Source organism: Dama dama, chromosome 33 (assembly GCF_033118175.1).
Source record: "Dama dama isolate Ldn47 chromosome 33, ASM3311817v1, whole genome shotgun sequence".
Classification (NCBI taxonomy): domain Eukaryota; kingdom Metazoa; phylum Chordata; class Mammalia; order Artiodactyla; family Cervidae; genus Dama; species Dama dama.
The window spans coordinates 8,966,208-8,980,902 of record NC_083713.1 but is presented as its reverse complement, the minus strand read 5'-3'; the positions used below and the strand labels follow the sequence as shown (position 1 = coordinate 8,980,902).

The 14,695-nt window shown below is 40.0% G+C and overlaps 1 long non-coding RNA gene across 1 annotated transcript in view; it reads right to left on the bottom strand.

The window, feature by feature from the left end:
* Positions 1–1,496: 1,496 nt before the first annotated feature.
* The window catches only part of LOC133050791 (uncharacterized), a 44,955-nt gene continuing 31,756 nt past the window's right edge, over positions 1,497–14,695 (bottom strand). Inside the window, exons 2-3 of the long non-coding RNA XR_009691696.1 lie at positions 10,734–10,845; positions 1,497–1,865 (exon numbers count right to left, since the gene is read on the bottom strand). This is a non-coding gene — a long non-coding RNA (uncharacterized LOC133050791). The remainder of the gene's footprint in view (positions 1,866–10,733; positions 10,846–14,695) is intronic.

Sequence of the window (14,695 nt, the reverse complement as noted above, 5' to 3'; positions counted from 1 at the left end):
ATTAAGTCAGTAACCTAACTTTACACCTTAAAAAACTAGAAAAAGAATGACAAACTAAACCTAGAGCAAAAGCAATAATGAAGATTAGAGCAGAGATAAAATTTATAATAGAAAAAAAGAAAAAAAACCGCAAAACAAGAGTTGGATCATTGAAAAGATCAACAAAATGAACTTTAGTTAGACTGACTAAAAAAAAGACTCTAAATAACTAAAATCAGATATCAAGGAAGGGATATTACTATTAACTTTACAGAAATAAAAAGAATTATGAGGGAGTACTATGAACTGTATGTCAAAACAGGATAACCTAGATAAAAATGGACAAATTCCTAGAAACACAATGGGCCAAAATAGAAATATGAAAAAACAGAAATATAAATAGACCTGTAATTAGTAAAGAGATTGAAATGGTAATTTAAAAAAAAACACCCAACAAAGAAAAGCCCATGACAAGATGGCTTCACTGGTGAATCCTATCAAACATGAAAACAATTAACATGAATCCTCCTCAAATGATTCCAAAATAAACTGAAGAGGAGGGAACACTTCCAAGATCCAAATTCTGAGGCCAGCATTATCTTGATGCCAAAAACAGAGAAAGATTATACAGGACAAGAAAAACTACAGACCAATATCCTTGAAGTATACAGATTCAAAAATTCTCAACAAACAAGGGGTGGGGTATGGGTGAAGAGAAGGTGAAGTCGCTCAGTCGTGTTCGAATCTGTGACTCCATGGACTGTAGCCCACCAGGCTCCTCCGTGCATGGGATTTTCCAGGCAAGAGTACTGGAGTGGGTTGCCATTTCCTTCTCCAGGGGATCTTCCCGACCCAGGGATCGAACCTGGGTCTCCTGCATTGAAGGTAGACGCTTTCACCATCTGAGCCACCAGGGAAGTCCTTATAATGAGTTTTATTATAAAGGATTCAAATGAGGATCAACCAAATGAAGACACATGGAAGTGCGATAAGGTCTGGGAGGAAACGCAGAGCTTCTGCACCTTCTTTGTGGAATCAAGGCACATCGCCATTGCAGCACATCAGTGTTCACTAGTCACGAAGCTCCACTGAGCCTCAGTGTCTCGAGTTTTTAACTGAGGCTTCATTATTTGGGCACGACTGATTACAACATGGGGCATTACAACTAGGTCAGGTCAATCTCCAGGGTCCCCACCCACCCACCATGGGGCCTGCCCCAAATTCCAACCCTCTGTGGTAGGTCCTTTCTGGTGACCAGCCCCCATCCTCGTTATCCAGGGGTCTACCATGACTCGCCTCATTAGCAACACAAAGACATTCCTAGTACCCAGGAAGTCCCAGGGGTCTTAAGAAGCGCACGGTGAGGAACAAGGACGGAGGCCACACCATACCGGAGCTGGAAGGTTGAACTCTGAAGGGTCAAACCTCTGTAACAGCTGCAGTTTTTCTTCACTCACCAAGAACCAATTTTCACCCCGGTAGAGAATGCACCCTTGAAGACAATGAAGAGACAGCCCCCCAAAACCAGAATGGAATTTTATTGTGTAAAGTTTATAGAAGTATGACTACTATTCTTCTGTACAAAGTGCACAACAAATGGTTTTAAATATAACTGAGAGAAATGCGAATCCTATGACATTTGATACAAGCTGAATCATTTACAGGTACACTAAAAAAGTCTTTAAAATATCATCTTTCTCCAAAGAGTCCATTGCGCATTTCCTAAGAGTAGCGATGGGGAACCTCCCAGGCAGTCACAAGGGCATTTTATTGCCCTCGATGCTGATTTTTACTGCGTGTGCAGATCTGCTTTTTTTCCTGATGTCTGTGAACTTTCTCATCTGTTTATCCAGTCGACTGATACCCTTCTTGGAGGTCCCCTGAAACTAAGAGTGGGGTAAAAGTTAAACAGCAAATTACTGATACATACATACATTTAGTTTTGTCTTTAATCTTCTTTTATCTGAAAGTCATCAGACTGAAGAGTTCCCAGCTCTGGAATAACCAGAATAAGCTTTGGTGACCTCAGGAACAACAGAGCAAGTATACACAGCAGTGTCAGAAATGCTTAAGCTCTCTCAGAGAAGAATAATTTTGTTGTTATCTGTGCCGTATTTTTAAGTTTTGCCTCAAGTCCACAGAAATTTGCTAGGAGAGAGAAACGGGGGAGGAATGAAACTAATTCATCAGATTACATTTTGACTGTATGCTTTTCCCTTTCAAAGACCACATATGGAGGTGACCATTTGACATATACAAGTTCAAACAGTGTTGGCGTAAAAAATTATGATCTTCTAAGGCAAGGAAAGTCATCGACAAAAAAACCCTAAGCGTAACGAATGAGATCAGAACTGCTAAGTGCTTGCTGGAGCTCTAGTTTCAGATTAGAAATAGTCAGGGTTCTATAACCCTGTGCAAATGATGCCCCTTGTCTGAACGACTTCCAGGACTGCTGGGAGAAGTGAATCAGGTAATAATAACAAATACAAGCACACAATCAGGGCTCAAAATAAACATCAGCTACGACTACTATTACTACCACTTTGCAATCAGTTTGACACAAAAAGAAAAGTAAATTAAGCCTCTTGATCCAAGGGGCTTCCTACTTCTTGCATTCTCTTTCTACTTGCCCTTTTATGGTTAAAGATTTGTTGTTAGGTAACTTTTTCTGTATTTTGAAAAGATTGTTAGGTCTCGAAAAAGTGTGGTCTCCAAGAAGTTGACACCTTTAAGAAATGCTGAAAAGGTCTGCCATTTATGTTGGATCACGGCAAACACCTCTTGTTTGCTACAGTAATGCCAGCAATCCCAATCTTCATGAATGCTGAGTAGTTAAAAAGAGATGAGGTCTTTTAGTTCTTTTCCCCAGAAATTTACTACTGAATCGCCTGTGAAGCTTAATCCAAAGAATGCTAAAATAAGGTAGAGATTAGGAGATACTTTAGGGCTGGTACTAGTGTGGTGAAGTTCTTTTGAGTTGGGGAACCCCTCCTAGGCTTATCTCACCTTTAGATTCAGCTTCTACCTCAGATATAAGCAAGGATCTCTAATATATCATTCTTGAATAAGAGCTACATTGATATCCATCCTAGATTTTCTATGTACATCCCAATTACAAATATTATATTAACATCAATTTTAGTATTTGGCACTAGCCCTGTGAGGGGGTGTAAAAATTCATTATCAGACGAGAAAGAACTATCGCCCTATGCAATACCCCAGATTTCTGGACAGTCCCAAGTATCTGACTTCCTTTCAGAAAATGTGCCCCAATTTTTAGTATATGCAGTCAGTGCACACTGGAAGCCTTATCTGCTCAGATCTCTGCCCACTGCCCAACCCCCAGCAGCTCTACACATCAGCCTGGACTTTTATGCACACATATATAAAGGATTAAAGAAATAACCCAGAATGTTAATATAAGGTGTGGTGGGATTACAAGTGACACTAAGTTTATTTGTGCTTTTTTTCCCCCAATTATTTTTATTAGTTGGAGGCTAATTACTTTACAATATTGCAGTGGTCTTTGACATACATTGACATGAATCAGCCATGGATTTGCATGTGTTCCCCATCCTGAACCCCCCTCCCACCTCCTCCCCATCCCATCCCTCTGGGTCATCTCAGTGTACCAGCCCCGAGCACTTGTCTCATGCATCCAACCTGGACTGGTGATCTGTTTCACACTTGATAATATACATGTTTCGATGCTGTTCTCTCAGATCATCCCACCCTTGCCTTCTCCCACAGAGTCCAAAAGTCTGTTCTATAAATCTGTCTCTTTTTCTGTCTTGCATATAGGGTTATCATTACCATCTTTCTAAATTCCATATATATGCGTTAATATACTGTATTGGTCTTTATCTTTCTGTCTTACTTCACTCTGTATAATGGGCTCCAGTTTTATCCATCTCATTAGAACTGATTCAAATGAATTCGTTTTAATGGCTGAGTAATATTCCATGGTGTATATGTACCACAGCTTTCTTATCCATTCGTCTGCTAATGGGCATCTAGGTTGCTTCCATGTCCTGGCTATTATAAACAGTGCTGCGATGAACATTGGGGTACATGTGTCTCTTTCAGATCTGGTTTCCTCGGTGTGTATGTCCAGGAGTGGGGTTGCTGGGTCATATAGCAGTTCTATTTCCAGTTTTTTAAGAAATCTCCACACTGTTCTCCATAGCGGCTGTACTAGTTTGCATTCCCACCAACAGTGTAAGAGTGTTCCCTTTTCTCCACACCCTCTCCAGCATTTATTGCTTGTAGACTTTTGGATAGCAGCCATTCTGTCTGGCGTGTAATGGTACCTCACTGAGGTTTTTTCCTCTGATAATGAGTGATGTTGAGCATGTGTTTCTTAGCCATCTGTATGTCTTCTTTGGAGAAATGTGTGTTAGATCTTTGGCCCATATTTTGATTGGGTCATTTATTTTTCTGGAATTGAGCTGTAGGAGTTGCTTGTATATTTTTGAGATTAATCCTTTGTCTGTTGCTTCATTTGCTATTATTTTCTCCCATTCTGAAGGCTGTCTTTTCACCTTGCTTATACTTTCTTTTGTTGTGCAAAAGCTTTTACGTTTCGTTAGGTCCCATTTGTTTATTTTTGCTTTTATTTCCAATATTCTGGGGGGTGGGTCATAGAGGATCTTGCTGTGATTTATGTTGGCGAGTGTTTTGCCTATGTTCTCCTCTAGGAGTTTTATAGTTTCTGGTCTTACATTTAGATCTTTAATCCATTTTGAGTTTATTTTTGTGTATGGTGTTAGAAAGTGTTCTAGTCTACGGCCATACCACCCTGAACGCGCCCAATCTCGTCTGATCTCGGAAGCTAAGCAGGGTCGGGCCTGGTTAGTACTTGGATGGGAGAAGGTGTTCTAGTTTCATTCTTTTACAAGTGGTTGACCAATTTTCCCAGCACCACTTGTTAAAAAGGTTGTCTTTTTTCCATTGTATATTCTTGCCTCCTTTGTCGAAGAAAAGGTGTCCATAGTTGCGTGGATTTATCTCTGGGCTTTCTATTTTGTTCCATTGATCTATATTTCTGTCTTTATGCCAGTACCATACTGTCTTGATGACTGTGGCTTTGTAGTAGAGCCTGAAGTCAGGCAGGTTGATTCCTCCAGTTCCATTCTTCTTTCTTAAGATTGCTTTGGCTATTCGGGGTTTTTTGTATCTCCATACAAATTGTGAAATTATTTGTTCTAGTTCTGTGAAGAATACAGTTGGTAGCTTGATAGGGATTGCATTGAATCTATAGATTGCTTTGGGTAGTATAGTCATTTTGACAATATTGCTTCTTCCAATCCATGAACACGGTATGTTTCTCCATCTATTTGTGTCATCTTTGATTTCCTTCATCAGTGTTTTATGGTTTTCTATGTATAGGTCTTTTGTTTCTTTAGGTAGATAAACTCCTAAGTATTTTATTCTTTTTGTTGCAATGGTGAATGGTATTGTTTCCTTAATTTCTCTTTCTGTTTTCTCATTGTTAGTGTATAGGAATGCAAGGGATTTCTGTGTGTTAATTTTTTATCCTGCAACTTTTCTATATTCATTGATTAGCTCTAGTAATTTTCTGGTAGAGTCTTTAGGGTTTTCTATGCAGAGGATCATGTCATCTGCAAACAATGCGAGTTTCACTTCTTCTTTTCCTATCTGGATTCCTTTTATTTCTTTTTCTGCTCTGATTGCTGTGGCCAAAACTTCCAGAACTATGTTGGATAGTAGTGGTGAAAGTGGGCACCCTTGCCTTGTTCCTGATTTTAGGGCAAATGCTTTCTATTTTTCACCATTGAGGATAATATTTGCTGTGGGTTTGTCATATATGGCTTTTATTATGTTGAGGTATGTTTCTTCTATTCCTGCTTTCTGGAGAGTTTTAATCATAAATGGATGTTGAATTTTGTCAAAGGCTTTTTCTGCATCTATTGAGATAATCATATGGTTTTTATCTTTCAATTTGTTAATGTGGTGTATTACATTGATTTGCAGATATTAAAGAATCCTTGCATTCCTGGGATAAAGCCCACTTGGTCATGGCGTATGATCTTTTTAATATGTTGTTGGATTCTGTTTGCTAGAATTTTGTCAAGGAATTTTGCATCTATGTTCATCAGTGATATTGGCCTATAGGTTTCTTTTTTTGTGTGGCACCTTTGTCTGGTTTTGGAATTAGGATGATGGTGGCCTCATAGAAGGAGTTTGGCAGTTTACCTTCTTCTGCAATTTTCTGGAAGAGTTTGAGTAAGATAGGTGTTAGCTCTTTTCTACACTTTTGGTAGAATCCAGCTGTGTAGCCATCTGGTCCTGGGCTTTTGTTTGCTGGAAGATTTCTGATTACAGTTTTGATTTCCTTGCTTGTGATGGGTCTGTTAAGATCTTCTACTTCTTCCTGGTTCAGTTTTGGAAAGTTATACATTTCTAGGAATTTGTCCATTTCTTCCAAGTTGTCCATTTTATTGGCATAGAGCTGCTGGTAGTAGTCTCTTATGCTCCTTTGTAGTTCAGTGTTGTCTGTTGTGATCTCTCCATTTTCATTTCTAACTTTGTTGATTTGGTTCTTCTCCCTTTGTTTCTTAATGAGTCCTGCTAATGGTTTGTCAATTTTGTTTATCTTTAAAAAAAACCAGCTTTTAGCTTTGTTGATTTTTGCTATGGTCTCTTTTGTTTCTTTTGCATTTATTTCTGCCCTAATTTTTAAGATTTCTTTCCTTCTACTAACCCTGGGGTTCTTCATTTCTTCCTTCTCTAGTGGCTTTAGGTGTAGAGTTAGGTTATTTATTTGACTTTTTTCTTGTTTCTTGAGGTAAGCTTGTAATGCTATGAACCTTCCCCTTAGCACTGCTTTTACAGTGTCCCATAGGTTTTGGGTTGTTGTGTTTTCATTTTCATTCGTTTTTATGCATATTTTGTTTTTTCTATGATTTGTTGGTTATTCAGAAGTGTGTTATTTAGCCTCTATATGTTTGAATTTTTTATAGTTTTTTTTTTTTTTTCCTGTAATTGAGATCTAATCTTACTGCACTGTGGTCAGAAAAGATGACTGGAATGCTTTCAATTTTTTTGAATTTACCAAGGCTAGATTTATGGCCCAGGATGTGATCTATTCTGGAGAAGGTTCCGTGTGCACTTGAGAAAAAGGTGAAATTGATTGTTTTGGGGTGAAATGTCCTATAGATATCAATTAGGTCTAGATGGTCCATTGCGTCATTTAAAGTTTGTGTTTCCTTGTTAATTTTCTGTTTAGTTGATCTATCCATAGGTGTGAGTGGGGTATTAAAGTCTCCCACTATTATTGTGTTATTGTTAATTTCTCCTTTCATACTCGTTAGCATTTGCCTTACATATGTTGGGTGCATATATATTTATAATTGTTGTATCTTCTTTTTGTATTGATCCTTTGATCATTATGTAGTGTCCTTCTTTGTCTCTTTTCACAGCCTTTATTTGAAAGTCTATTTTATCTGACATGAGTATTGCGACTCCTGCTTTCTTTTGGTCTCTGTTTGTGTGAAATATTTTTTTCCAGCCCTTCACTTTTAGTCTGTATGTGTCTCTTGTTTTGAGGTGGGTCTCTTGTAGACAGCATATATAGGGGTCTTGTTTTTGTATCCATTCAGCCAGTCTTTGTCTTTTGTTTGGGGCATTTAACCCATTTACATTTAAGGTAATTATTGATAGGTATGGTCCCGTTGCTATTTACTTTGTTGTTTTGGGTTATTTGTGCTTTTTGTATTTAAAGATTTATATAAAAACATGCACTGCTTTGTCATTTTAATGTTATTTTAAAAGCATTCCATGGAATAAATTAGCATATAAACATACAATGTAGTGCATGTTATTAAATTATTTAGAAGTGAAAAATCAGAAACTATAGACAAATTAACAAATTACTAATATATTTTTACATTATAGACAGACTTATGCAGCCATTACAAATGATAAATATATAAGGTGGTTTACTGAGAGGAAGTGATCAAAATTATATAAATATAATTTTAATTATATTAAAATATCAATAGAAAACAAGCCAAAATTTTTGTCAAATTGCTTTTGAGTGGTGAGTGATTTTTCTTTTTATAATCTCAAATTTTTAATTATAAGCAGGAAAAACTAAGTTTAAAATATTACTGAAAATACATGTAATACATCAAAATTGTTAACAGTGGTGCTTTACATGGAGGAAGAATAGAACTTTGGGGAAGGGGGGTTATTCTACAGTATATTTATTCATGTAATTTCAAAAATAAAATTACACTTAAAACAAAAAGAATTTCATATGAAAGCCATTAATTCACTCCAGTTTTCTCTTAGGAAGCATGTTTTCCAGTAATATTCATTAGTGTCTGTACAGTGTGAGAGTCTTGAGGGAATATGTAAGGAATCTTAATAGGGAAACAGTGTCAGGACAATTTACTGAAATGTAACATGGGATGTGGTGGTTTGTAGTTTAGTCGCTAAGTTGTGTCTGACTCTTGCAACCCCATGGACAGTAGCCTGCCAGGCTCCTCCATCCATGAGATTCTCCAGGCAAGAATACTGGAGTGGGTTACCATTTCCTTCTCCAGGGGATCTTCCCAACCCAGGAATCGAACCCAGGTCACTTGCATTCCAGGTAGATCCTTTAACAACTGAGCTACAAGACCAGCTCCCAAAACATGCTTTATTATTATTTTTCAGACAGAGCTCTAAAAGCCAGACAGGCCAAGATAAATAACAGTCCATTTTGATCTTGGGAATGTTGGACAAAGGAGAACTCTGAACTTCCCTCTCCTCATGCTGGTCATGTCTCAGTCTAGCAGGAGGCCGGGCCACCTCTTCCCACCTCCCCAACACCTACAGGGAGGGTGGGATCCAAACTATCAACACCAGCAGACAGGCACATGCCCTTCCAAAAAAGACTGGCCACTACGATTTTTTATTACATTTTTCTCTGCCCTATTGTAGATCCTGATTTTCTAAAATAAGTGTGCTGGGGAAGAAAATATAGTATGAAAGAGAAGAATAAAAGAAAGGAAGAGACAGTGAGAATAGTAAAGGTAAAGAAAAACATGGGTGGTGGGGAGGGGAAGGAGGGATATCAAGGGAAACAGAAATAGACAGAAGAGAAAAGGGAAGGAGGGGACTTCCCTGGTGGTCTTATGGTTAAGACTTCAGGTTTTCACTGCCCGGGTTCAATTCCTGGTCAGAGAACTGAGACCCCACAAGCCACAAGGTGTGACCAAAAGGAGGGGTAGTGGGGAGAAAATAGGGAAGGAAGCAGAGATGAAGGAATTCTAAGCACAGAACCAGTGCTCTTCTACCCTTTATTTATTCTCAATAAATAAGACTGTGTGCTTGGTCTTGACAGTAGCAAAGTGAACCTGCAGGAAAGTGAGTGTGTCTGTGGAAACACCTGCCCAAGCAGGGGTCACAGAGGGCAGACCACACACTTAGACTCTCAACTGTTCACTGCAGCAGAGTGCTGCTGGTAACCCGGGAGCACAGCAGGTCAGCGGGTCTGGCTTTGTGAATGTCCCAAGGTCGTCTTCATTTCCAGCCATGGACCAACTGTATATCAGTTAAATTTATCTCCTAAGTATTCAGTGTCAGGATTTATGCAATGAGCCCTCAAAGGTAGGTTACTGAGCCACTGACAACAGGAAGCCACCGCCCTTCCACCTGGATGTTACTAACCAGCTTATATGCCTGTAAGGCAGACCAGCCACTCTGATTCTGGGCCCTGACAAAAACCTTTTTAATAAAAAGGGTACCAGGCAGAAAGACCAAAATATCTATCAGTGAGGTAATTATGTACTGGGGTATTGATAAAGGAAAGTGAAGTGCAGTCGCTCAGTCGTGTCCAACTCAGCGACCCCATGGACTGCAGCCTACAAGGCTCCTCCATCCACGGGATTTGCCAGGCAAGAGTACTGGAGTGGGGTGCCATTGCCTTCTCCGACTGATAAAGGAAGGGAACCTCAAATCAATTTCTAAATATTCAGGACGACTAGAATGTCACTGGGTGCCTGGCACGGTCATTATTTCAGAACTAAAGAGGTCCTGGCCTTTTCTGGTTAGGAAAGCACGCACACACTTGTTTCCACTCTAGCTGCTCAAGCCCATGCAGAGCATGCTTCCTTGGGGATACCTCCCAGGTAACGCTCTGGCAGGGCCCAGCCTACAGGGGCATCCTGTTGCCTTCAATGCTGAACTTGACAGCACGGTGCACTTTGCTGAGTCATTTCTGTTCTGCAAATCTCCTCTTATGCTTTTCCAATCGGCTTAGGCCCTTTTTAAGAATACCAGGCTAGAAAGAGTAGTTTGAATGGAGAATAAAGAAAGATTACTGAGCAGCAATGAGGATCACCGAGTAGTATTTACAGCGATGGTGACAGTGTCTACCCTAAACACTTCATAACAGACTGACTTAAAAACAGCTAAACAGGAAGGGAGGGGTAGGCTGCAAAAGCAGGTGAGTTCTGTTTCTCAGGGTTCTAAAAAAAAAAGACTATACCAAAACACTCTAGCCTTCAAGGTTCAGTTGAAATAAAAGGAGTTAATATGAAGAAACTTCCCAACTGATAATGTTTCTTAAAATCTGAAGTAATGCTCACCAGTAATAATGGTCTTTATCTGGCTAGATAAAAGAGAAAATAGCTCTCTTCAAATTAGATAAACTTTAAGAGCTGCTTAAGAGTTCTCAAACATGAAGTAAAAGACAGTAATCTGCATTTTAGATCCACCTTGCTGTCCCTGGGCTGATTACTTACCCTGGATGATTCCATTTCCACATTCCACTTGGGCCTGACAACATAGTCCTTGTTCAAGGGCATGGGGACCCTTGCCCGGGCGCAGAATCCAGGATCTCCAGGTCTGAGAGCCCTAAGAATGGGAAGAAGAGCACACTGCTTATGCAGCCAGCCTTAGCTGGGCCCATGCCACTCATCTGCACATCTGTGTCAAACCTCCTCTGCCCTCCCCGAAGTCACCCCATCCACGTCCTGCCATCTTAGATGGCTTCATCATCAGTCATACTGCTCTATCAATTGCTCAACTTTCCCCAAAACTTCCTCTGCAGGATTCCTTATTCCCTCTTCTCAGCTTCAGATATAATCGTGCCTCTCTCCTTTCTAAGGCTGGCTCCTCCATGAGGACTCTGAATCTCAATTTCTCTGGTCTAATAGAGTCACTTGCGTTCACTTGTGAGATGAAAAGTCAGGCAGTCAAAATGACCTCCCAAACTGAGTATGCCCATAAAGCGGTTTACATGGTTGTGCATATGCAACTCATACAGTAATCTTTTGGTCTGTTTCCTGTTTTGTTAAAAAAAAAAACAACAAAAAAACTTGAGATACAGAATTCACATGCAGTTTTAAGAATTAATACAGAGAGATCCAGTGCCTTTCTCAAAAAACAACATGCAAATCACTACAGCACCCTATCACAAGCAGGATATTGATGTTGCTGTCACCCATTAATTTTTATTTATATTTTCCCCAGTTTTACTCACACTCATTAATCTCTGTGTATGTGTTTCTTCATAAGAAACCACCACACTATTTTCCAGAGTGGCTGTACCATTTTACCTGCAGCAGTGGATGAGTGATCTAGTTTTTCTGCATCCTTGCCAGGATTTAATGGTGTCACATACAGTAACTTTCACATACAAATTTGAGAACTACCATGCTAGACTAAAGTAAGACTGCCATCCTTCAAAAGTAAAGCCTATTCAGTGTCTGGGATTCGAATCACTCAACTTTTAGATAACTATCTCCACTGGTAAATGGAGATTGGATGTGTGTGTATGTTGGGGTGGGGGGTGGAAGAGAAGGCTAAAAGATTCTAAACAGTTTCTGTTCCCTTGTATGTTTTGCTCTATTCTTAAATATCAAGCTTCTATAACTTTCATATATGTGAATAGATCAACTGACTAGAAAATTTCCCACAACTCTTATTTCCCCCCTAAAGCCACTATTGGCAAACCTATCCACAAGTAAATGACACGTGCTCCCTCCAACTCATTTCCTGTTTTCCTTTTGTGACGTGGGTGCTGCGTAACTGCCAGCACTCACTGCACAGCCCCTCTGAAGTCTACTCTCCACCACAGCGCCCCCCGGGGCAGCCTTGTCTTTCTCTAGGTTCTCTTCCAATGTGTAGGATCATAGCTCCTCACTGGCCTTCGGTGGCTACACCCCTTTTCAAAGCATTCAGTTTATTTTTTAATGCATTTAGTGGGTTTTTTTGTTTTGCTTTGTTGTACTGTGCAGCTTGCAAGATCTTAGTTCCCCAACCAGGGACTGAACCCAGGCCACTGCAGTGAAAGCACTGAGTCCTAACTACTGGACCACCAGGGAATTCCCTGTTCAGTTTATTTTTCACTGTTAATTTCATAATTCAACAATCTTTTCTAGGGAGATAACTATCAATGTCTCTAGCTCAAATTCCAGCTCTAGACCCAGGATATTTACAGGACTACCTCATTCACCTTCTATTTAATATGTTCAAGAAAAAACTCACCTATGACTTCACATCAACTCCTCTCCACTCTAGTGAAGGGTAACACCATCATCTCAGTTACTTAAGTTTAAAATTCTGGTTGGTATCTTCAACTCTAGCCAGCTCATCACCCACCAAGTCAACTCCTGGCAGTTTTGTGCCTGCGAATTCTCCTCAACTTTCTGCTTCTCCATTACAGTTTCAGTTGACCTTTATCACTACTTTCAGCTCTTCTGCTCTGCAACCCATCCCACAGCATGCCACCAGCAGTGCATTCCAAATCAAATTTAACTTCACATCCATGCTCAAAAAACTTTCTAGGAAACCAGGGAAGTAAACATCCCTCAGCACTTCAGAGTTTGGTCAATATCTGCATTTCCAACCTTATCTTCCACCACTTCAGGCACCACAGTTACTGCCTGATCACTTCAGCCTACTCAGTTCAGTTCAGTTGCTCAGTCGTATCCGACTCTTTGTGACCCCATGGACTGCAGCACACCAGGCTTCCCTGTCCATCACCAACTCCTGGAGCTTACTCAAACTCATGCCCATCGAGTTGGTGACGCCATCCAACCATCTCATCCTCTGTCGTCCCCTTCTCCTCCTGCCCTCAATGTCTCCCAGCATCAAGGTCTTTTCAAATGAGTCAGTCCTTCGCATCAGGTGGCCAAAGTATTGGAGTTTCAGCTTCAACATCAGTCCTTCCAATGAATATTCAGGACTGATTTCCTTTAGGATTTACTGGTTGTTTCTCCCTGCAGTCCAAAGGACTCAAGAGTCTTCCCCAACACCACAGTTCAAAAGCATCAGTTCTTTGGTGCTCACCTTTCTTTACAGTCCAACTGTCACATCCATTCAAGACTACTGGAAAAACCATGGCTTTGACAAGATGGACTTTTGTTGGCAAAGTAATGTCTCTGCTTTTTAATATGCTGTCTAGGTTGGTCATAGCTTTTCCTCCAAGGAGGAAGTGTCTTTTAATTTAATGGCTGCAGTCATCATCTGCAGTGATTTTGGAGCCCCAGAAAATAAAGTCTCTCCCTGTTTCCATGGTGTCCCCATCTGTTTGCCATGAAGTGATGGGACCAGATGCCACGATCTTAGTTTTCTAAATGTTGAGCTTTAAGCCAATTTTTTCACTTTCCTCTTTCACTTTCTTCGAGAGGCTCTTTAGTTCTTCGCTTTCTGCCATAAGGGTGGTGTCTGCATATCTGAGGTTAATGATACTTCTCCCAGTGATCCTGATTCCAACTTGTGCTTCATCCAGCCCAGCATTTTGCATGATGTACTCTGCATGTAAGTTAAATGAGCAGGGTGACAATATACAGCCTTGATGTACTCCTTTCCCTATTTGGAACCAGTCTGTTGTTCCATGTCCAGTTCTAGCTGTTGTTTCCTGACCTGCATACAGGTTTCTCAGAAGGCATCTGGTATTCTCATCTCTTGAAGAATTTTCCACAGTTTGGTGTGATCCACACAATCAAAGACTCTGGCATAGTCAATGAAGCAGAAGTAGATATTTTTCTGGGACTCTCTTGCTTTTTCAATTATCCAGCAGATGTTGGCAATTTGATCTCTGGTTCCTCTGCCTTTTCTAAACTGAGCTTGAACATCCGGAAGTTCACAGTTCACATACTGTTGAAGCCTGGCTTGGAGAAATTTGAGCATTACTTTGCTAGTATGTGAGATGAGTGTAATTGTGCAGTAGTTTGAACACTCTTTAGCATTGTCTTTCTTTGGGATTGGAATGGAAACTAACCTTTTCTGGTCCTGTGGCCACTTTTGAGTTTTCCAAATTTGCTGGCATATTGAGTATAGCACTTTCATAGCACCATCTTTTAGGATTTGAAATAGCTCAGCTGGAATCCCATTACCTCCACTAGCTTTGTTCCTAGTGATGCTTCCTAAGGCCCACTTGACTTCGAATTCCAGGATGTCTGACTCTAGGTGAGTGATTACACCATTGTGGTTATCTGGGTTATGAAGATCTTTTTTGTATAGTTCTTCTGTGTATTCTTGCCAACTCTTCTTAATATCTTTTGCTTCTGTTAAGTCTAACCAAAGCCATCAACAAATACACTGACTGCAATCACAAAATAATATTCAATGGCATTTCTCACAGAAATAGAAATATTCCTAATATTAGGCTGCTAATATTGAACAGGACCTTAAACAGCCAAAAAGACTCTGAGAAAGAAGAACACAGCTGGAGGCATCTTCCTCTCCTACTTCAAAG